Here is a 23,463-nt window from a genome sequence, read left to right as displayed (position 1 = left end):
TTATTTTTGGTTTTTAACGACTTTATCCGTAGCGCCATTTCTAAGAAATCTATGAAAGTTTTTCTTCACTCAGCCAAGTTTACATATGGCTGACAACAGATGTTGCTTTAATATATACGATATTATGTTTATTGAATACCCCTGTGTTTTACTACCACGATGTTTATCGAGTTCTTAGGTTTTCGCGATTGTTACACATAGGAAATGAAACTATTTTGCCGGAATTAAATCGCGTATATTTGTTTTTTCTAATAAACCGACGTTTCGGGCCCTGTACAGGTCCCATGGTCACGGTTGACTGACGTGGTACAGTCTTCAACCAGTCATGTCTAATATTGATGCAAACCACCCTATTTTGTAACTATAGTGAAAAAAATAGGGTGGTTCGCATCAATATTATTGTAAAGGGCCCGAAACGTCGGTTTGTTTGAAAAAACAAATATACGCGATTTAAATCCGGAAAAATAGTTTAATTTCCTACCATGATGTTTATTATTTCTTGTGAAATTAATCCACTAGTTATTAATACAAAGATCGAACACTAAGAAAAATTCCTTCTGGATTCGTACCAGCGCTTTCAGTATACCGTGTTTTACAAAACCGCAGTCAGCCGCTGGTAGCGGTAAATGAAGCAAAACTTGAATAGATTTCTCACTGATTGCAAAAATGCGTAATTTTTGTTTTATTATAATATTTTGGGTTTCATTCATTTAGCCTGTATTGTACGAGCCTCACTTCGCGTCGCAGACCCAGCAAAAGGTGGCGTGGTAATTGGAATGACTGGTCGAAAAGTGCACAAGATTACCAGGCTGTGGAAACAATGAATCAACAAAAAGAAATCTACAATGGGTAGGCAATATGGGCCGTTACAATACCTTAGAAATTTCGGTCAGTAAAAATTTTTAGCCACTGTTCGAGGTTCTGTTCGAGGTTAGACTTGCTCAACTTTTCCAATAAGTCACAGCGAGTTACAAATTGTTCCAAAGACGTGTCCAAGTGAAGGACAGTGATTGGGGGACTTAGTAACATGTATTTTTTGGGGCATTCGATTTGTCAGGGGTATTCTTGGAGAAGGTCACAAAAAAGTAAACATGTCTTTTTTTATTAAAAACAGACTTATTTCACAATACCATCTGCTAGAGAGTAAAGGTACGTTACACATACACCTGTTCATTCTGACCTTAATGATTAAAGAAAGAAGAAAGAAATTAAGAAACGCAATCTGCGCCAAAAATTACTCAAAATATTTTATTTTAAGTAAGGCTGACACTTTTGTGTATCTTAGAAAAGCTGCGAATTTCGTCATTTGTTTGACAAGGGTGCGACTTTGCCCTCAATACCTTGGAGCAAGTTTGAAATTACCTGAGCGACATATGCCGACTTGCCGACTTTGGTAAGGACTTCAAGACTTCTCGGCTAGTACTTGTATTTATATGTGCTACGTATCTACTTGGAGCTATTTTTAGGACTATTATAGCCTGTGAAATTGTCGAACTTTCGCGCCACAGAGATAAAATCAACTCCATAAACCAATTAGTTTCCTAAATTAACGTTGGCCAGAATGAAAACAGAGACACCATCACCTAGCGCCCGATCAAGGTCGTTATTTATACGATTCTCTTTCATAGTCGAGAAACGTGTCCAATGGACGTATACAATAGTTTTTATTGTGCCGTTAACTTGCTACTATAAATAGGCTAGCATAGTAAACGGTGTTGAAGGAGATTTCAAAATTTTCTGAAAATAGATATCACAAGTTGAATACCTGTTCGGATGTATGGTTGGAACTCCTTATTAAACAGGTGCAAAACCCTAAAACATCAAGGGTTTTGGGATGAGGTGAGGCGGATGGGGGGAATCTGTTGAACAGTTATTAAAGAGGAGTTAACAGAAAGTGATTAGAGAGAAGCCATCTTATACGGCATGACGAGTTAATTAAAACATTATCGGACGAAAAGTGAAAAGTGCTTACTTTTAGTAGACATAATGACCGAAAGTAAGTTACTTTGACCAAATCAATAGAAAAGAGGATTTGTTGTATAAAAATTTCTAAGGAAAGGCTTCGTAGAAGTCAGAGTGACGTGCACTAAACCGAGCCTAGTAATTAATTTAATAGAGATAACTGAAAATGCTCTCCTGACTTTCATAAAATTAAATTTAAATTTAAAAAAATTCCCAGCTGCGTGGGATCGACTTCGTATGAAAACCACGCTATGACATGCTCGAAGGTGTGTAAAATATTTAATTTTGTATTTTCTTTTATCAAATCATAAACTCGTCAATCAGATTGGCCGTGGCATTTTCACCATAAATACATTTATTTATTTTCAGACAGGCAGCTATCGATCGGTACAGATGCGAGGAGGGGGAGCGGCGCGGGGAGATGGAGCCAGTCCAATAATAGAACCTCTTTGCTCATCTCGCTTGTTATTAGACACTTTGAATTTGAAATTGCCGCAAAAAGTTTGTATATGAGGAAACGACAGGCGAATGAAATGGCATGCCAGGGTTATGAGGATTGTATTTTGAATTCGGAATTGATGTGAGATCTTTTTTTAATTCTCGTCAAAATTTGGCGGTAATGTGAGACAAATTATATTACAAGACAAAGCAATTACAATTATCATTGACTTACAAATAAATGGACGACGGGTCTAATACAAAAACCACGAAAAAAATGTCCCAAGTCAACCTATTCGAAATTTAAATTGTAATGTCATCGCAGTATCGCGCTGTCAGTAGAACAAATGAAGACTAAAGCGGAGTGTCGCGCTCTGTATACGATTTTAGCGCCTTACAAGTGCGGACACTTTTTAGCGCGGACCCGACGTCCATATAATTGTAAGTCAATGACAATTATTTAAATATTTTCCTTCGCATGTTTACTTTATATTCCAAGAGTGTTTTTATAACCATGTTTTCGAAAACGAATTCCACGAAGTAAAGATTATAATAGAAAACTCGAGGCTCGAAAATAGGATATTCCGTACACAAGAGGCCCTAACAGTTGATGCAAAAGTTATTTCTATTCTAAGGGATATAATAAAGATTATTCTGTAGGTATAACACGTACCTGACCTTCTTAAGGAACGGATAAAATATTAAGGATTTTATTAGGACTCGGGGAGTTAGATAAAAGTCAAACAATCATTTATACCATAGGTAAAATTTTTTATACTTGAAAACGTCATTTTTTACTGCTCGTTTACTACTCTTACCTCCTTGAGAAGAACGAGCAAGAAACTCTAGGGATTGCTCTTTTCAAATAAACTTAAATGCTTTGAATCATAATTGTGTGGAATCAAGACTCATGCTGTATTTCCATACGTCTTTAAGTAACAAATACTCTTCAATTTTGTAATATGACTTTTCAATTAAAATACTTTTAATGTAAGTTTTAAACTTAGGAAATAGTAAACTTAATATATGCTCCGGAATCTTATTGTAAAAACGTATACAGTTCCCCCACAAAATAATCGTTTACCTTAGTTAGATCAAATCGTGGTACTATGAGTTTGGAGTTAGTTCTAAGGTTAGTATCATGGATATCTTCTTTCTTAATGAAATTATGTACATATATTTTTACGCGCATACAAAATATTTGAGTAAATGCACTGGTTTGGTACTTTTTTCTTCGAAATCTTTAATGTTCCCTCAATTAGTCTGTCTCGTTCACCTGTTGGTTTAAATAAGGTATAGTTGCGTGCACGTAGCAAATTACAGTATACAACTAAAAATATTCGATTTAAAGTTGTTTCTAATAAGAATAAATTTTGTTCTGAATTTTGATTTGAAAGAGAGATTTGTAGAGCTCCTTGTGAAAAAGATCGTCCAAGGAAGTCCTGTCATCTTACCCTATTTCTGCCGCCAAGCAGTAATGCGTTTCAAATTACGTACACATGGGACTTGTCAACTTACGTCACAGGGTAACGAACGCAGTGGCAGTGACTCTTAGATGTTTACGATCTAAAGCTCTGAGTGGCACTGCGGACATGCGTGTCACTTACCACCAGGCGCACGACTTGTTTGTTCCAGCACTTGTGGTATCCTAAAAATACACTTTCATACTTATCATTGAAAGTAGTTCAAACCAAAATAGAGATATATCATTGTCAACGATAAAATCAAATTATAAACTCTAACCATAGGAACTTAAAATTCAAATTTGCTGTGTGTGGTTTTCATTTATTTGCTTTAAACATGGTGGTATAACAAACCGTGATAGTGCCAACATGTTTTTATATCTAGTTTTAAAAGTTAAGTAATTACTACAACAGTAAGAAAAGTAAGTGTCACAACTTACAAATGTAGATATCCCCAAATCTGTAGTAAGTCAATTATGAAATAAGTAATACTAACTTAACTGCTTCCGTGGCCGAACGGTTACCATTTTGGTCTACCACGCAGTCGATTTCTGGACCGGAAAAAATATTTGTATGGCCATTTGTGGTTGTCTATGCGACACAGGGTTTCCCTAGTACGGGGCTTTGTTTTTTACTGTGTTATACTTATTTTAGCAGACCTCTCACAACGAGAGAATTTTTTGAGAATACTCGAGTTGTGGTTTCCACGCAAACCATTAAATTGAATTGAAATTGATATGTGCAGGTTTCTTAACGACGATTTTCTGCACTGAAACGCTCATGGTAAATTTCAAATTAATTTCGTAAAAACATTTATATTCCGAGGTTCAAGCCCGGATTTGAACGCACGACTTTCTGCTTGAGAGAGCGCGAGGTCAAACAATTAGGCTACAACGCAAAGGTAACGAGATAGAAGAATTTCGTTGTAATGTATCGTTTGGAAGACATAATGTACCGAGACAGACGTTAACTACTAATTGTGGAGAAAGTGTTTATGTTTCAACTTTTCATCACGAATAATGGCGGTGTCCAATTCACCCTTGACACTCCAAATTAAAACTTTCCAGGTGAGAGGTAGGAAGTATTTTAATTGAAAAGTCATATTACAAAGTTGAAGAGTATATGTCAGATAAAGATGTATGGAAAGACAACGTGAGTCTTGATTCCATACAATTATGATTCAAAGCATTTAAGTTTATTTGAAAAAAACAACCCTAGAGTTTCTTGCTCGTTCTTCTCAGGGAGGTCAGCGTAGTGAACGAGCAGTATCTCAAAAAATTACGTTCTCATGTGTAAAAATTACCCATAGAATAAATGATTATTTGAATTTGACTAACGAAATTAAGCAGGAGAGTTTTAATGTTTCCCATTATATATAAATACATAGTTTGTTTCATGTCGTTTCCTCAGATCTTTGCGATTGAAAGCACTGTGTAGTACTGCTACTGTTCAAGCCAGGCGTGTCGTTCACTATCAGGCGCATGACTTGTTCGTCCCGTTACTTGGTATCATAAAAAAAACTTTATGATTGACAAAGGTCAAAAACTTTAAAAACATATTATACGTGACAAAAGCCATGAGAGGCTTCAAAGGTACTAAGGACTCAGCGGCAGACAGGTGGTTGTTTTGAAACACGAGTCAGAGGTCAAAGCATTATGTTATAACCGTTTCTGGGCGGGGTTGGTAATTTTAAAGGTTGTGACATTGTATTTATTACTTCGTGTGGATATCGATGTTGGGAACTGCTCCGTTTTATATCCAAATAAGATTTAGCACCCTTTGTGTAATATGATCACATCTGCAAAATGATATCACGCTTGGGCACAATTTCACCTGATGTTAAGCGACGAGGGGACGCGTTTGCCTAAAAAATGCCTATTCACTCTTGCCTTGAATAGCCCCAAACTGTACTTTTCGGGAAATACAGATGTAGAACATTCTATTTCTTTGCCGTACGCATCAGAAAGGAGGAAGCAAAGCGCTTTGTGCGAATAGGTGGAATATTAACGACATAAAAAATGGGGTGCTCTGGACCTTCTAGTCGCCCGAAGGAGGAACGGTGAGTGTGGAACTAAATTGAAAAGTTCCTGCGCACACTCCCGGAAATGTATCCGATAGAAAACCGACAAGCAAGTTACTTTTCTGCGATGGTCGAGATTTTGCGACTTCGACTCCACAAGAGAATTGTTGTTAATAAGTCTCTTTGCTTTTTGCTCCACCGAGTCCAAGGCAGCTAACTGGTAATGGGCAGAGCCGTCCCAAAGGTGGCAGCAGTATACTCCATACACGATCGAACTTGTGCTTTATACAGATGTAAAAGCTGTTCAGGTGTGAAGTACCACCTGACCTTCTAAAGTATGCCTAGTTTTCTGGCAGCAGTTTTTGCCAAGCACTCGATGTATCGCCCAAAGTTGAGGTTGGACGATAAGTCCAGACCAAGTATATCTAGGTGGTTCCTTATCGGCACAGATACATCTCGGAAAGGAAAAGGAATGAAAATTTTCAGATGTTTAAGATTCTACGAATGAAATTTCTGTCAGACCTTTTATAGTCTGTCTTTTTTGAAGACAGTTCATTGCGCAAAAGTGTTGTCCGCTTACGAGCAGCTAGTGATTGCAGTCGATAATTATTATTCTATCGACTAGACTTGGTCTTGGTTGGTCACGCTTATGGAATAAAATTTAGCCGATCTTATTTCATATGAATCATCCTTGAGCCACTGTTCATCCATTTCTGAGCAGAAGTTCATTTGATACACTGTATTTAGAACTATGTTTATGAAAAATACAAAGAGGAGACGTATTTTAAAGCTTTTCATTTTAATTCAATTGTGTATAATCAAATCTGGCTATTCTTTTCAAAATGTATGTGAATAAAAATTGATCTCGATACTGGTAGGCCAATTGTCAAAATAAGAATAAAGATGGCAATAACGGAATTAGTATTCATTAGAACGTCGTAACATTAACAATTCAGTAATTTTTGGCAAAATTTTTTTTCTTCTTTCACAAACTATCGATAAAACTATCGACAACAAGTACATAACTACTTAAAATTTTGTGCTAATTGGCAACCCTACAAATGTTTTACTCCGTCTTCAAAAAAGACAGACTATACACGTGTAGCATGTGGACAAGTGACACTAAAAGGGCGGTCAACGCCCTGCCGGTGCGGTATAGTAATAAAGCCCACACTCATGGTCCCGCAACCGAACGGTTACTGCGCTGGACTGTGACGCAGAGGTCCCGGGTCCTATTCCCGGGTCAGGAGAAATATTTATATGGCCTACATTTATTTCTCTCATCAGTTTGGGTGTAATTTGTGGTTGTCTATGTGTGTGTATAGGGTGGCGATGCGTAACTTTGAATGCTATTAATACTAATCATCGAAAGGGCAAATCATTCGCCCAAGTCAAATCCAAGCACAATCATTCGCCTGCCATTCGGTCGGGTACACGAGTCGAATGATTATTAAGTCGGAACTACTTGGAACTCCACCAGATCACTCGTCATGTCCATATCTATATATAATTATTCCTGTCCCCGTCACAATTACGGTATTTACTATGTGTTACAGAAGGCTAAGTAGAAATACTAAGGCTAAGAAGGAATCCATGGACGAAAATTTTAATAACGAAAAATTATAGTAGGTTACTTCTTTTACTTTTTCTAATTTGTCATTCTACTAATTTGTCATTTAGTTTAGTTAGTCTTTTGTGCAATAAGAGCGTAAACAAAAGGCGAAGTGTAGACGGCAAACTTTAAACCCAATCTTAATTTATACCAAAAGACAAATGTCTCAAAGTTCAAAGCGGTTAAACTTGAACACCACATAATAGAGGATGAAAAATGTTAATCTGGGAACACTGACGTTGAAATATTACGACTTCCTATTCAAACTACTGGCAAGTTTGAACGCGATTATGGCTCTCGATTAAATTACATTGTAGCTCGGGGGACGCAGAGATGGTAGTGATATCATAAAACACACGGGAATGATTTTATCTGTCTCATAACAACTAGCCGAAAAAAATAACAATTAAATCAAATAAAAAATATCTTTATTTTTTAGGTTGTTAGTATCTAGCTATAGAGCCAGTGAAAGAGTTCGTCCAGGCAAATATGACCACCTTACCTATTTCTGCAGCCAAGCAGTAATGTGAGCATAACTGCATTCCGGTAATGAAGGGCTGCTGGTTAAATTACAGGCACATGGGACTTGCCAACTTATGTCTCAGGGTGTCAGGATCAGTGGCAGTGCACCTCAGATCTTTATGATTTAAAGGTTTGAGTGATACTGCAAGTGTTATGCACGACTTTTTCGTTCCGTCACATAATTTTATTAGAAAAACTTATCCATTTATATAGGTATACAATGTACACTTTGATCTTAAACTAATCCATCACAGTAAAAATGTGTATATAGATCTTATTGTGTACGAGTAGACACATAACAAGACAACTGCCAAACGAGAGTTGGCCAAATACAAAAGTTCCTTTCTTACGTTGTTCTTTCTGTTTAAAATTTGAATTGGTAATTTCATTTTTCAAGTCTTTTGTAGCATTCCAACATGAACCTTTTTATTGTAAATTCTTAATCAACTTCCTAATAAAATGTTTATATTTCCAGTTACCAAAGTATCTAACGTAACCAATACTATATGAATTTCACAAACCTTAAAGATCTTGTAGCTTGAACAGCGAACTCATCACAAAAGACGTATCATAGTATAATTTAAGTCTTTATTAACACCTAAACCTATCCGTAACATTTATCTAAAGCATGGAACACAATGGTAAAGTCGATTAATCTCGTTCGACTGACTTATTATTTTTGGTCGCCCTTATTCATAGCCTCTGGTTTGGACATTAATTTTAATAGCTAGTTTAATCTTTGACTGGCTGTAAAATCTTCTTGAAAGGGGTTATTAAGTTCAGGTGCTATATCGGCACATATACGTCTCACGTCTCAGGGTAGTGTTCTCTCCTAAAACTTCTCCCCTAAATCTTTGTCGAACAATCCATCACTACCCTTTCTTGTACAATGGTTTTAAACAACCAATAGGGTTTCATTGTTTTTGAGTTCGTCCTCTGCTGTGTGAAAATCGTCATTACCAGCATCACCGTCATCAGCTACATCTCGACTTTATCCATAGCAGGGTTAAGTTTCTGGTGGTTTATACCATCCATCTCTTGCGCTATTTGCTTTGGTGAATAATGCATAAGAAGAGGGTTTAAATAACATCATATTCTACGCAAACACTATTCGCGCGCTAAGCCCCACCCATCTTATAAAACGTCACCGTTTATCTGCGTTGTAATGCCATTAAAGCTTTCCCATAGAGGCACAATGGCCATGTAGGCTTCGAAGATCATTTATCATTCATAAAGCATTTCGATGGAATATTTCTTAGTGGTATGCAAGAGTTCTGTGCTGATTCCCATTCGTAAATGTGAATAACCAATTGTAAGTTTACGCTAGAAACAAACCGTGAATGATTACAAACGACAAAGGAAAGTTTGGATTGACTGCTAAAAAACCCTATTCAGAGCAGCAGCAGCTGTCAAGTGGTATACTCCAAAAGAAACAAAGCACTATCGTACGCTTGTAGCTTAGATTCTAGAATAAGTTGGCTGCATTAATTAATGAAATTGGGTCCACTTTTGTATGGCTGACTTTAATACATTGGACATGGTAACCACCCCTTGCAACGCACAGTCAGTCCATTAATATTATATAATAAACTGTGACTTTCAAAAGCGACAGTGAATCGGCATTTTATTGGTAAACGTGTTTCATCCTCGGCGACACCGCCGTTTAGCGGTTGTGGCAGTAATATTTTGCAATCCAGCAAGGTATTGCCATAATTATGGGAACATGACACTGGAAGAAGATAAATTTGAGAACTCGCATTTCTTATATATTATTGTAGTTTTGTTAAATAAGTAAGTTTGACCTGTAGGAGAAGTGGCTTCTTACTGCTAAGTACTTATTTAATCATTAAGTTTAACTTGTTTGTGTAAGAGCGTGCTCGCCAACAAACTATTTCCAGTTTGGCGGGAGATAGACTATTGTAAAATGTATTCTTTTTGAAAATAAATAAGTATAAAAAAAGTGGGATCTGTTCATAACAATTTCAATCGGGTCTAAAGATTGTGTGACCCCGCAGTATGCCTCAAGACAAACTTTTAATTACGTAAATAGCATGGAACCTCGTAATAAATCCTTAACTGTCTCTTCTGTTCCGGAGGAACCACTTTATGAACTGGTAACCTTAAATCAAAATGAAATTAACTACGAACAAAGTTGATCAATTTTTAACTAGACTAATCGATCAGTGTGGCTTTGCATGTAAAATTATCGTACAGCTGTTGTTGCTTGTTAAATCTATTATTTTGAATGAACAATGTACCGAGTTGTGGCGTGTTTCCTCGTGGTTTTACATATTTATTTTGCAGTTACTGAGTTTGATCGGGTTGTCACACGAAAATATTAGAAATCCTTAAATAATCTAATCAATAAAGCTACCTGCTATAGTGCATATAGGAGTAGAGCTCCTTGTGGAAGAGTTCGTCCAGGGAAGTGAACCTATTTCTGACGCCAAGCAGTAATGTGAACATTGCTTCCTTCCGACCTTTTTGCCATCTGTGGCGTTACGGCAAAAAAGTCGTTAAAAAACGAAAACAGAGATCTGCAACAAGCACATAGAAAATTCATAAGTTCCGCTGGTACGTTTCGTGACTTAGTTGGTATAGCGTCTGGCACGGTTTGCTGGAAGACGTTGGTTCGAATCCAGCCGGATCGAAGGAATTCTTTCTAAGTGTCTTGAAGTGTTCTTTGTATTAATAATGACTACATTTGTATAGCTGCTGGTGCATGTCGCCTCACTATATCTTGCCATGTCTCTGTTAGTGGATTTTCTAGTGTACTTATGCCAAGGATCGCCTGCTGCATATTTTATTTGATCGGTCCATCACTCGGGTGATTTTCTCCGTATCCCAATGTCCTCTACTCTACTAGCCTAAACGTTCTATGGAGTAAATATTCCGTCTTGAGACGTGACCGAAGAATTTATATCCAACAGCTCGTGTCAAACTTGTTCCATCGATAAATATTCATGTATAAAAAAGGTGGACGTCCGTTCAGAAGAGAATGTTCGCTTTTAAAAGCTGTAAGATCGTACGTCTTATTCACTTATGACAAAAATGTCAGAAACACAGGGAGAGTGAAGATATGTATAAAAAATGTCATTATTTCTCATAACAGAAGAAATATTTGAGTGTCAAACATACACACATTTTTCACTGTACTCGTGATAAAAAAAGACAAACTGCAAACAACAATAAATCACATAGTTTCCGTGGCAGTTTCCTTTCGTGTCGTCTTTATAATGTTTCAACTTTTTTTACTCGTTTTTAACATTTGGACAGTTTTCGCTGAAGATTTAAAGTTGACAGGTTATTTTTAAAAGGGGAATCGCAATCTAAAAAACGGTGTATTTTCTCCCTGTATCTCTGACGCTGCTGCCAAAACACATCAATCACCGTTTTAAAAACAAATTGCTGCATAATTTTGATATAAAACGCAATCTACGGTTAAAAATTCGCACCCATGTAACGTACGGTTATTGGAGCAACCTGTGTAATGTATAATTGGTGAAATTTGTGACCGCCTGCGCATAATGGTCAGTTCAAATGTTTACGTACATAAAGATTTATAGCGATGTCTTATTTATTTTTACTATTGCTATTTTGTTTTATTAACTGCATATATATATACTGTATATACTGTACATCATCAGCACGGAACACTATGGAGAGGGTTTAATATAATAAGACAAGCCATGTAACTTCCGTTTCCTCGGCGTTTCTATTTTACAGGCATTGTAGTAGAGCCTTATATTTTTTTACATAAGTTTTGTTTAGAGTGATCTATCAACCTCATGGTTATACGGGAAGGTCACTATAACCTGCGCAAGCAAGCTCGCACAGGACTTTCTGATTCAGGTCCTAATTCCAGATCACCCCGTTTGTATGGACGTCATCCGGTTCTCAAAACGCTAGTGCCTTGGCTGAACTGCCTCGGGTGCGCGGACAGCACCCTCCCTGTTTTCCAGATAGATACCGGAGCTATTGTAGCTCACTTCCCGTGGCGTATTGCGCAACTGACAGCCTTTTGTATAAACAAATTCTTATCTCCATTAGCCCTTTCTCACCAGAGCTGCGTTTAGCTAAGTTACGAAAATGAAGTAATCCTATTGGTGGATTTTTCTTCGCACACCGCCTAGCTACCTCGCACATCTTTGGTGGAAACGCAGCCTAATAGCGCATTAATCGAGGCATTTGCGGTTAATGGTTTAATTACGCGCTCGGGCACTGTAAACAATACAGTCAGTTACGAAGTGATCCACTCTATATAATATATGACATTAAACATTCTGTATAACTGGATGCCAATTAAACTCGTACCAGTGAAGTGGATGTATATAATGATATAAATGGTTTATTTTTAATTTAAATAGCAATTGAGATCTTATGTAGTGGAGACATTAAGCAAAATAACAAATTAAAAATTATAACCAACGAGCGGAGTTTCCATGATTTTTAATCATTTATAAGATTTAACTTTTGTACTCAAATAAAAGTATTTAAATAGATCGCTCTAAACGGTGATAATTCTATGCAGTAACGAAAGAAAGCTCTAGCATAAATACCAGGCTGCAAAACGCAGGAATAGGGGTTGTCAGGGAGACACATTTGAACTTACAACCAAATACAAATTTAAAAGTGTCTGGGTTGCAGTGTTACTTAGAGCTTTAAATCGCAAAGATCTGAGGGGCACTGCCACTGCGCCCGTCAGATATAAGTTGACAAGTCCCATGTGCCTGTACTTCACCAGCACCCGTAATACTCTTCGAAACCGGTCCAAGTCAAAGTCAAAGAATGAAAAAATGATGTTAGTAATATCGTCCTGTGAGGTTGTTAGTATTTTAAAATTACCCTGTATATGATTAGTCGGATACGTAAGTAATATATGTAGAAAAGTTTATATAGAATGGAGCAATACTTAAGGTAATCTAATTAGGAGTATAACGGTAGGATAAGAGTAAATGACGAGAGTGAAGGAGATGAATGAGCGAGTAAAGAACGAGGAGGGAGAACGGTAATGGGTAACATTTTAGTTATATTACTTTTTTTACAAGTTGTGTTTCATATTACGAAAAATAATGGACACACACATAGACAGCCACAAATTACACCCAAACTCACGAGAGAAATAAATGTAGGTCATACAAATATTTCGCCCGGCCCGGGAATCGAACCTGGGACCTCTGCGTGGCAGTCCGGCATGGTAACCGTTCGGCCACGGAGGCAGTTGCATTTATTATCAAGAAATTCCCACACAGATATCTACACAGACACAGCTATTTTATTGAGAACCTGCTGTGCAGTAGGCACAGCAGGTTCGCAATAAAATTCAGTCCACTCTGAATACCGCTGTGCAATAAGGCAAACTTAACTATTTTCATTTGGGACACTACTTGAATAGCAGCGATATTAATGTTTTTGTTCATAATTTATTTATAGAAATAATTCTTTATTTTTCCATGAAGTTGCTTACTATAAATATTGGATAATTGTGATATCGTAAGCATAAATAATTAAACGTGAAACACACAGAGAGCGGGTGCGGGGCGGGCACGTGTCGGGTCGGGACCGCGGCGGGTCTAGTTCCGTGTAATTTATATGGACAACAATACACTGAGCGCGGGCGCGGGACGGTACGAGTCGGAATTAGACCCGCCGCAATCCCGACACGACTCGCGTCCGACCCGCACCCGCTCTTTGTTTTTTCTCGCTTTATCGATTAATTTTGTTTCTTTAAACCTCTCACTTGAAAACTTGTAATTTTGCAGTTGTGGCCTTATGTGCTATGGGGCGTCTACGGTGAATTGGACACCGCCATTATTCGTGATAAAACGTGAAACGTAAATACTTTCTCCACAATTGGTAGTTAACGTCTGACGCTGTACATTATGCCTCCCAAAAGAGAGATTACAACGAAACTCCTACATATCAATGCCTTTATGCGGTATCCTAACGATGTGACCCAGCGTCTCTCTAGCAAAAGGTCGTGCGTTCGATTCAGGGCTTACTCTTGGCTCGATCTTTTGACTTTTTCAGTAATTAGAATTTTTTTTTTTGGTGAAGGAAAATATCGTAAGCAAACCGTGTGAGCACATTTATAAAGCAATTTAACGATGTGTGTATGTGAATAGTAAATAAATAATTGCAATTTCAAAGTCATCATTGCAATTACAATTCTTATACAATCCTAGCGCATTCGGTTCCGCACGACTGCACACGGCGAGCAACGTCATTTTCACCTCTGCGAGTGCGTGCTTAGGTCCCTTTTCCTCGTTGTGAGCACCTGGTGTCATCTGTCAGATTTAGTGGGCTATTATAGCGTTGATATTTTCGATTTTGTATGAGAGCGATGAATGTGTTGCGTAGTAACTATGAAGTAATCTGTCGTTACGTTTTCACGCCTAAATCGTTGAACTAATATTTATGAATTTCGGTATAGAAATACGGGACTCAAGAGAGGGACATGTGCTACTTTTTGTCACAAAATTTAATCTTAAAGGTGGTGAAATAGGGAGTGGAAGTTTGTACGGAGACCCAATAAAACTAAAGTTAGTATAGTACAGTAGGCTACTCAAAGTAGTTATTCTACGCAGACGAAGACCCGGGCACCAGCTAGTTTGAAAATAAAGAATGAAGTTAGCTAAAACCTTATGTAAATTATGCAATAGGAACAGATGAGCGTGTGTGTGTGGAATTTTTGGGTTACGTCCTAAAGTTACTGAATTGACTTCTTTTTCAAATATATACGATGGAAATAAAACCCATTTATGTAAGTAACAATTTATGTTTACTGTTTGCAGTAACAGAAAAACAAATCGAATTTACGTCCACGGTGACTAATTCGAATTTGCAACAGTCCCAAGTTGCAGTTTTATGACTACATCGTTACGTGAGGGACCGCTTACCGCATTTATTTTATGTTAGAATGTGTACAGGGTGTTATATTGTTATTTATTTTACGAGAGTGACCAACTTATGTTGTACCTTCTTACGACTTCTGGAAACAATTATTAACATTTTGTAATTCACCTAGAAGACGCTAGATAGCATTGATAAATTTTACGCAGAGGGAGAGAGAGGTTTAGCGTCGCCAAACTCTCCGACAGGCTCCTTGGAACAACGCCGGTAGTGGACAAAATGAGGGACACCACATACACCTCTCGCTGCTGCCATATCTGAACATTATTATTATATTTATTTTAGTTTCTCACCTCTTCCAGGCCTAAAAGATTAATTTTGAATTTCTAAATGGGGAGGCCGTATACCCCAGCAGGTTCAGTACGAGTAGTACCGCCTCGTGCATTTGTTGTGGAAGCTACACGCCACAAAAATCCAACCGTCACAAGCTGTTAGTAGCCATTTGCGGACAAAACAACTGGGATTACTTCAGTGGACACATTCCACATATCGGTGACCACGTGCGCTAGATCAAGATACTTCCCACGTTCCTCGGTTTCGGCTTTCACGAGATCCTCGTCATGCGGGATGGTAACGCCCACGAGATATACCCTCAACTGCGATCGATCCAATACCACAAAATCAGCCTTATTCGCAAGAATAGTCCTGTCTGTGATAATGGATCGGTCCCAATAGATTTTGTTGTAGTCCTTTTCGAGTATTGGTTCACCGGTGAATCAGAGCGAGCTCTTCATGTAAAGTTTTATATATAATATTTATATTTATTATTATTATTATTAAGTTTGTTAATTTATATTAAGTTGTCGAGTTATAGATTAAGAACTAAATTGGAGTATGAATAACTTGAACAAGACCAAGTTGTATGACAGTATCGTCGAGAGAACGTAAGGTCGAAACGTACAGAGGGGCTTCTCTATAAGCCTTACAACTGCGTTTACCTGCAGTCCATACTGCATTTAGAACACTCTTTTATAACAATTTAATATGATACGTATGCAACTGCAAAATTGTAGTTACCTAAGCTATGTGGAGTCAAAGGGATAATCCACACAAGTATGAAGTTACTGTATAAACAACAATGACGTCAGCCCCAGTACTACACCTGATACAAAGTAACGCAACTCCTGGATCGAACTATATAACATTTCCAAGTACTATCATAGTATAATAAGAGCAAGTTGGGCAACTCTCTCTTGTTCGCTCGGAGCGCAGGGTTGCAACATTATTATTTTCAAGTGTAAACATAATTAAGTTTTTATTGAATGCCAGGATGATTCACCACCATGATATTCAATTATGTTTTCTAAAATTACTCGACCATTTACTTTGTTATAAATTATTAAACAAATTATAGAAAAAAATCACTTCTATCCGGTTTTTTTAAAATAAATAAGTGTGCATTTGACCTCCATCTCACCTGATGGAAAGTGACGATGAGGTTGACGATGGTGCATACACACCTCACACTCTCCGCTATATATCCTGTAGAACACCGATAACCAGGCAATTTTATGGCGGTGTTCAAGATTCTGCATCTTTGCCTCTACCAATTCCGAGTCGCCTACAAGCCTCTTGGCATGCTTGTCGATTGAATCCAAGATGGCCAGTTGGTATGTAGCAGAGCCATCTCAACGGTGGCAGCAGTGTCAAATTCACACGACTAACCATGGACTCTCGACAAGAGTGGATTTCTTCTCCATTTTCCCTTCCATTGGTCAAATACCTGTCCACAACAGTGCTGCCATCAGCGCATCAGCCGTAACAGGAATTAACATATCATTGACATACAGCAGAAAGAGAGTTTGGATTCGAACCAATGTCTCCCAGCAAAGAGTGCCAAACGGGTGTGTAATGGAAGATATAAAAACAAATAATCTATTTTCACTTGGTATAACAACGTTTGATATAATTTCCAAGGATATAACCAGTCACTGTATATAATCAACAAAAGGTATACCTTTTTTTTATAACAACAAATGGCATAATTTCAATGTGTATAATGAACCTTCAGTATAACAAACATTAGATATAATGATTAAGTGACATAATGAACAAATGGTATAAGTGCTACCAGTATATTGTATTAAATAATAAAACACAATATTTCGTTTTACGAAAACTTGAAGCGCCCTACATTATGTTGATAAGAATTTTTTTATTCCATTAAATGTACAATCGCAAAATATAATTGTTTTTGTAAGCTTTAAGTGCCTATTTGTGTTATAAAATATATTTATTAAAACTTTAAGCAGAATATTTAATTGCTTATACTAACCTAATCTAAACCCGCAGGAGGAGGTCGATCTATCTAGGAAATGCAAACAAATTCGGTTCATTCACCATTGCATCTAAACACCACTGGAATTATATTAATATTTTTTTTTCACACATACACATTCAACATTATACTCAGTGAATGTTAAATCTGAAGTGTTTATATAAAATGAACATAATGCCACTGGTATATTAGTTTGAAAGTTGTTATATCAATCGTGTGACCTTTATATCATACAAGAATATGTCAAATGTCTGTATACATTGACGTATACCATAAATTAATTATATCTGTTGAGCGTTATATCGACTAAAATATGTCATTTGTTGTTATATATTATGAATCGCACCCGTGACAGATGGTACTGAAATCAGAAGCAATCAAGATCACAAAGTGTCAAATATTTATTTATTTATTAAGAAAATTATATGATACGAACACGAATCCACCAGTCTCTGCTACGTGTTAGGTCGAACCATTTGGCTACTAGGCTAGTAATCAGTAGTACAGGGAATTTGTTAGTTTGAGACCAGGTAATGGGCGGTGTATGGTTGTACCTATATTTCATTACTTCTTAATTGAGCATAGAAGGAGATAATTTGTATTTATTACTTTGAACAGTTTCCAGTATATCCATGGGCTGTAGAGTATAAGTATGTGGAACATACTGATGGCTTCTATGTTTTTTTTTAAATGGAGTTAATTCAAGTTTTATTCAAGGCTAGAGTTGTTTGATAAAAAGAATGATAAAGGCACAGGACCTGAAGGAATGACGTGTATTGGAAGAGAGACGTACTCTCAGCATTGGATGAATAAAGGCTGAAAAGAAGAAAGCTGCAGCCTGCATTTGTTTTTTGTTTGTTTTGAGACTTTTTTAAACTCTTTATTCATTTAGGGGTATTGATCATTATTGAACATATAATCAGCTCCATTAGAAAAACAATACACAAGAAAATACTTCATAGAATCCGAAGAGATAAATCAATACTACCCAACCAAATATTTATACAAAATCTTCGCGGCACTAATTGTTGGCTCAAATCTGTTTCAGTTTGAAACCATTCAACATTACAAAAAAAAGTTTAATTAATCACGGGAGACGGATCATTTTAAATCATCCAGTGCCATGAATCCGTTGTCTAGTATTTCCAACAGAATTAATAAAAACATAAATGCTTCGACTCCAGTTCACGTGTAGACACAGTGAGTGTGATATCGTGGGAAAATGTGAGTGACAATGATATAACCGCAAGAAGTCCTGATGAGGGTGTCTGCCGACAACGAAAGAGGGTAGACAGACATGTCTGTCTTTAAACCTGTCAAATGCCGCTTGCTAGTCAACCCGGGACCATGGAGCGTGTTACCGCTCGGCAAAATCAGGAGATGAATAAAAAATCATACCGTGGTAACAAACAGTAAGAGAGAAAACTCGCTTCAGCTGTCTTCAGAATTAGTTGTACGTACGGAAGTTATGATTGTGTAAATTCATATTACTAATTTTATACTTTATAAATAATGGTACTCCGGTAAGTTTGAGCGAAGATCAGAATAATAAATCTTTGTAATAGCGCAAAAGAAACACTTCAGGAGCGAATGTGATGACTGTGTGGTCTTACAATGCCAGACATCAAGGATGTGGGGGTGGGCTCTGAGCCTTTCGCGGGAAGTATGTTTGGGGAAACGTGGCGGTGGCACCAGTTCCAAAAGTTCCTCTGAGCTCTACTCGTTATAAAAACGATAGATCTATCTATCTCTTTAAATTTTACTACTGCGTAAACCTATGCCTATTTAAATAATTCAGTCTCAGAGTTTCACGGATACTGTAAGGAAATTGTAGATCAGCGAATTCATGACACGTATATATTTTTGCATTTTTTCCATCTCGTGTTTGAGTGACCGCAGGGGGCATAGCGTGGGTTGGCTCTGGGCAAATATTGTGAATATTACGCAAGTGGCCCGCGGGTGGTTGACTGATCTTCACACATAAACAGCGGCGGTGGCACAGTGGAAGAACGGTTGCGTTTTGATTGTGAGGACGATGGTTCCAAACTACTAACATACATAACAATCCACTAATTCACGTAACAGCTATAAGGAAAACATCTGCACATCGAAGACAATTTACAACCCTTGCAAAACGTGTGAAGTTCTCGGTGGCGTGGCGGGCTAAAGAAAACCCTATAGGAATGCTGGGTGATGAAAATATCGCATCTCCATTTAGGAGGAACCTAAATCATGGAACCACAAGTAAAATCCAAATGACCCTAACCAAAATATCGTAATAAATATTTCCATTTTTACCCGGATAGCTTCCTGAGAAAATAATTCATAATCCCCCTATGTCATCCGAGCCGTCATATTTTATTAACGGGCCTTTGCCGGGCCCGGATATGGAAACCCTTTGATTTTAAAGTCCTAGTGAGTTGTGGCTGCCTGGTACTTTCGCATGCACAAAGAATAAAAGGAAGGAAATAAACCATAATGAGTTGGTTTATAGAAAAAAATGGCCACAAACCCGTTTGAATATTGTTGAGGACGAATGAAAGAAAATTGACGTAAGAGATTTCTAAGGAGAGTTAATAAGGACCGACCGAAGATCAAGTTGAGCACGTCCTACAGAAAAACCCGGTCAAGAGTACCAAGAGCTTGTATGGGCTATGGATGAGGCGAAAGACGTACATCAAGATCACCGCAAGTGGAAGGCGACCAAATTTCGGCAAGCCCAATGGGAAATGGGCGTGAAGTATGTGTACGTATTTTGAAACATTCCTTAGGTCACTAGCACCGAAATCGGGTTAAATAATATTGCAGAGGTCGTCGTCTGCCTGTTGACTTTTAACTGTAATAACAATGGTTCAAGAATGTATTTGTTGCATTAAGCAGGACTCTAGAAGAACTGGCTCGCCATTTCTTGGGTTCAAATGACTCTTATTTTCAGATTGTTCCATAGTAATGTTGATACTGTCCGTTGGTTCAGACACCTCGAAAGGATGCCAGCTCATAGGGCGGTAAAAAAGGTCTATATGGGTCGACGATCGGTTGGTCGGGCCAAATATCGAAGGAGGGACAAAGTGGATAAAGACATTCGTGTCCTGCGCGCAGAGGACTGGGAGGAAATCGCACAAGATATATAGGGCGTAGGAGCCAAGTCGTATCGGAGGCTAAGACCCACTTCGGGTCGCTGAGCAGAATAAATAAGTAAAGTAGATACACTTAAAGTTTAGACTTGAGTCTGCCACATTGGTTCAATTGGACTTTCTTTACCGCGCAGGTTCATCACAATGTTTTTTTTCACTGTTAACGAAAGCTTTTGCTACTATACGTTCTAAAATCTAGGGAATTTTGAAATTAAAGTCATAAGTACATGCCTTCACGGGAATTCAAAGCATTCATCTTTCAATTGAGAAGCAATAGTTCTTCCACTGGGTCCCACTAGTTTTAAAAGATAACAAGCCAAAATCAATTACAAAAGCGCTTGTAATAAAATGTAATCAATAGAAAAAAATTATAATAAAGCTAGGTGATCGTCGCATTTCTACAGTATACCTTAATCTATTTCAACGTTATTTTTCCAGTTCACCATCACAAGCTATCTCCGTAATTTTGACCTCGCCTTACGCCTCATAGGGCGAGGCATTGAGTGCTTCGAAACAATGATTTAACCTCGAAAGGTGCCAACTCATTATGCGACAGAGCGTCGCTAACAGATTTGTTTAATGGAGTATGATATTTTCGGGACAGGGAAGAGGAGTATATTTTAATACATTTTTGGCAAAAGTTTCTAGGATGAAGAAAGTATAAGAGTCCAAAGAACCGGCTTGTAAATTTCTTGCCTAAGGTAGGGACGGGGTAAATTGCTCTTACGCGAGATCAGTTTCGTCATACATACATACCATCACACCTATAATTTACCTGTGGTAGACTGCGACTAGTGCATTCACTCGCTACGTTTCAGACAAATATTATTTGCCTTATCCATTCGCAACAGTCTCTTCATACATGCTCGTTAATTCTTGGTATTTTTAACGTGGCCCTTGTAAAGGACATAATCGAAATATATATTTATTCATAATATTTGAGTTCCTTGTTAATGTAGGTTTCTTAAAACTCTCGTTTCGTTCTGAGAAATAATTGATAAATAATTATAAATTTAATAATTGTCTAAATATAGCCCGTCCATATCGTTAAGTAATCATTAAAATTTTGCTATCAAGTTACCTTCTTCAATAAATTTACCCACTTACCCCATTGTGCTCAAATATAATTAATTGCACGATTTGGACAACAATACAATATTAAAGTGCCTACAGTTGTTTGCACAAAAGGACAGGGTTAGACATTAGTGTTGAAAACTTACAACATAACGGGTAACACACTAATAATCGAAATTTCACAATTTCGATTCCACATTTGAGTTGAAAATTTTCACAACTTATCAATAATTATTACACGAAAATCATAAGAATAAGATCTATAATTTTTAATTAAATTAAATTTCCCTCGATCCGGCTCGATTCGAACTAGCGTCTTCAGCATACCGTGCTTGACGCTCGCCCAACTGAGCTGCGACGAACCAGCGATCTTATTTCTGTGTTGACTATGTGTATGTTTATTTTTCTTAGAGTTCGACCTTTGTATTAATTATTAAAACAAACTAGTGGAGTAATTTCACAAAAAATAATTAAATATCATCGTAGTATAACATCGTGATATTCTAATAAGAACCACTTGAACCTCTATAAACCTCGCTCCTCAAAAGTTGTCAATTGGCAAATGTGACCTTGTTATAACAAGAGCGCGAATTTTCTAGAATTTTTTATGAAAATAAATTTATTTAGAATTTAGCAACATAACTGAAAACCTTAGGAAAAGGTGTGGAAACTGTGCTTCCAAAAATGAAAATTTATAATGTTAAAGTGTTCTTTTTTTCTTAAAATCATTTTTTTTGTAACAGACACACTAGGGAAACCCTGTGTCGCGGGTGCCATGGATACACACATAGCCAACCACAAAGTACACCCAAACTCGAATCGACTCGGAATCGAACCTGGGACCTCAGCGTGGCAGTCCATGGTAACCGTTCGGTCACGGAGGCAGTTGATTTGATGTAATTATGTAATGTTTATTTATCACGAATTTGGAATGACGTGCGCCTATTACGCCTCCTCATAATAATTGATCATAACAAGATCCCGTCACCCTGAGACATAAACCGGAATGCAATAATGTTCACATTACTGTTTGATGACAGAAATAGGTAAGGCGGCAATACTTGGTACCTGGACAAATTCTTTCACAAGGAGCTCTGACTGTAAGTTATATTAAAAATTTTATAAATATTAATTTTATTTTTATTTCAATCTAATGTACGTACTCGTACATTGCGTGGCGGTTGCATCAACTTTTATTGGAAACAACTTGGAAATATTTCTCAAAGATTCGGTCCAACATTTACACAACGAAATGTCAACCTAAGTTCAACCTTGGGACCTACCATAACCTTTCCAAAAACAATCTTATTTCAATGTAAGCTTAAAGCAAGCTTGTTATAATAACACTCATATTCGTACCATGACAAACTTGTCTACCAAGAAATGTATTATTGCTAAAATGAATGAAAGAACGAATGATTTCCTAATATTATCTATTCCTTACTAAAAATAAGAAAGAAATAACGCTATATGAACTGTATAATGTAGTATAATGTTAAAATACTTAATGTTATTTAAATTTTAACAGCCAAAAAAAGAAAAGTAAGTTATAATGAAATCTACTAAAATTACGTTGTTTTCAATTATTATATCGCATTTTCATAAAGAAAAATAAATAAAACAAGCTGAGTCTTGATGGTCACGTTGTGAATTCGGAACTATAGTCTAGTGTCAACTGTAAGTTTCGCCATTATTTCCTATGTGCTATTAAATAAAAATAAACAAAATATTGAAGAGATATATGTAAATAAATAAGTTTAACTTAACTTTGAATCATTACAAATCAATATTAACACAATAAAACTGAAGATAATATTGTTTCCATCGCATCCGTGAAACTATTTTAAGATTGCTAAATTTGACATAAGAGCAATATTACTTTATGTTAAAGTCGCGTCATAGTACGAACTGAGTGAATGAATAGACACAAACCTGCCGATAAAACATCATAGTTTTAACATTACAATAAGCTTACTTTAAGCGCGTTATGGTACGAAAAGTCAATATAAGGTTAAAGTAATGTTGTTTTAAAAGGTTGTGGTAGGCCA

The 23,463-nt window shown here is 37.0% G+C and overlaps 1 protein-coding gene and 1 long non-coding RNA gene across 2 annotated transcripts in view; both read right to left on the bottom strand.

The window, feature by feature from the left end:
- LOC113229058 overlaps positions 1 to 1,837 on the bottom strand; it is a 2,580-nt gene extending 743 nt beyond the window's left edge. Inside the window, exon 1 of the long non-coding RNA XR_003310375.1 lies at positions 1,766 to 1,837. This is a non-coding gene — a long non-coding RNA (uncharacterized LOC113229058). The remainder of the gene's footprint in view (positions 1 to 1,765) is intronic.
- The window catches only part of LOC113229015 (dipeptidyl aminopeptidase-like protein 6), a 566,288-nt gene that overhangs the window by 93,945 nt on the left and 448,880 nt on the right, over positions 1 to 23,463 (bottom strand). The gene's annotated exons all lie outside the window — the stretch shown is intronic.

This window comes from Hyposmocoma kahamanoa, unplaced genomic scaffold, assembly GCF_003589595.1.
Source record: "Hyposmocoma kahamanoa isolate Upper Pololo Valley unplaced genomic scaffold, ASM358959v1 270, whole genome shotgun sequence".
NCBI lineage: Eukaryota > Metazoa > Arthropoda > Insecta > Lepidoptera > Cosmopterigidae > Hyposmocoma > Hyposmocoma kahamanoa.
The sequence above is the reverse complement of the archived record's forward strand: the minus strand, read 5'-3'. Positions and strand labels throughout refer to the sequence as shown.